This window comes from Tupaia chinensis, unplaced genomic scaffold (assembly GCF_000334495.1).
Source record: "Tupaia chinensis unplaced genomic scaffold, TupChi_1.0 Scaffold139927_1, whole genome shotgun sequence".
Lineage (NCBI taxonomy): Eukaryota > Metazoa > Chordata > Mammalia > Scandentia > Tupaiidae > Tupaia > Tupaia belangeri.
In genome coordinates this window covers 464,262-465,719 of record NW_006199806.1, presented here as the reverse complement: position 1 = coordinate 465,719, position 1,458 = coordinate 464,262, and the positions used below count along the sequence as shown (strand labels likewise).

Below are 1,458 nucleotides of genomic sequence, written 5' to 3'. Positions count from 1 at the left end.
CCCTTCCACCCCCCCACCCCCACTTGGCCCTCAGGTAGGGAGCCTGCTAACCGCAAGACCCTTCATGGACTGCCTTAACTTTCCCAGCGATTTGAAGAAAGAGACTGTGGGGAAGAAGAGTCCCTGACAAGCTCTGCACACACCTGTGTTCACCTTTAAGCTGGACTTCCTAAGTGAAGGTTAGGCAGAGTCTGTCACCAAGGGGATTAATGGAGGACGCTTCCTGAAATGCTCTAGATGTCCAGAGGGTAACACCACTGTGGTTCCCAGGCATCAGAACAGAGCTTGGCCAGGTTCGCCTTCCATTGGCTTTTGCACCTCCCCTCCAGGCCCCTCGGGATTTTTCCTCCTAAAGAACCTAGGAGGGTGAATGTTTATACTTTCCTCACAGCTCTCAGTGAAGAGGCTCAGAGACAGCTTTGTGGTAGATGGAAGGAAGGGGGGATTGAGAGGAGGGAGTTGAGGGGAGCAGGGAAATGTGTGTGTGGTGGGGAAGGGTCCTAGAGTGCTGCCCCTGACATTTAGAAGCAGCTCTCAGATCATTTACACTTTGGCTCGCTTTGTACCAGCAGTCAGCACAGTCAGCTTTTTCCAAGACTTTCTATGCGAGGCCAAAACATTTTGAGACGTGAAAGAAAGAACCAGTCCACTCATTTGTCTATATGATAAAACCAAGTGATTGAAATTATGTTTATTGAATTAATAGGTTCTTTAGGAGCTTTGTAAACTGTTTAAAATAACCTAGCAGCTTCTTCAGTCACGGATTCCTTTGTTTTGTCCTTTTTCTTTTTTAAGAGAAATCTTTGCTACAGGGTGTGTGCACTCACTGGAGACACTGAGAGACAGAGAGACAGAAAGTGAGAAATCACACCTGGTGGGGAGGGGGGAGATGGCCATGACACAATCCCTTCTCCTCCATTATCCTATTGGGATTTTGGGCACACATGCACATGTGCCTGGCATGAGTTTTTAAGCCCCTGGATCCAAGGACTCAAAATGCTGTTGACCACATGGGAGTCCAGCGACATAACCATTATGCCATCCGCTGCTCCCTAGCTTACCTGTTTTTTTATGTTACCAATCTTACCCCATACATGTCAGAAAGTTCAAGTTGGTTGGTTAGAAGCTGCCACTTCCAGGAAGACTTTTTGAATGGGAGGGAGGGTAGGATTAGAATATAAGGACTTATCCTTGTGAGAGGTAAGGGGATAATGAAGAGGAATGGGTTTGTTCAAGTTTAAACTAATAAGGAGTTGTATATACATTTTTTAAGAGAACAGGAAAATGAATGGATAAAGGGTGAAAAGCTCATTCATCATTCATTAAAAATGTTTATAGAGTCCCTGACTGTGTGTCCATCACTGGGGACGAAATGGTGAATAAAATCAAGACAGGTTCCTGCTCTCGTGGACTTCACAGATGCTCTGGGAAAGCAGTTGTTAGGGAAAAAACAAAAAC

The 1,458-nt window shown here is 45.7% G+C and overlaps 1 protein-coding gene across 3 annotated transcripts in view; it reads left to right on the top strand.

Moving 5' to 3' along the window:
- CASR (calcium sensing receptor) overlaps positions 1–1,458 on the top strand; it is a 97,224-nt gene that overhangs the window by 4,829 nt on the left and 90,937 nt on the right. The window lies entirely within an intron of this gene.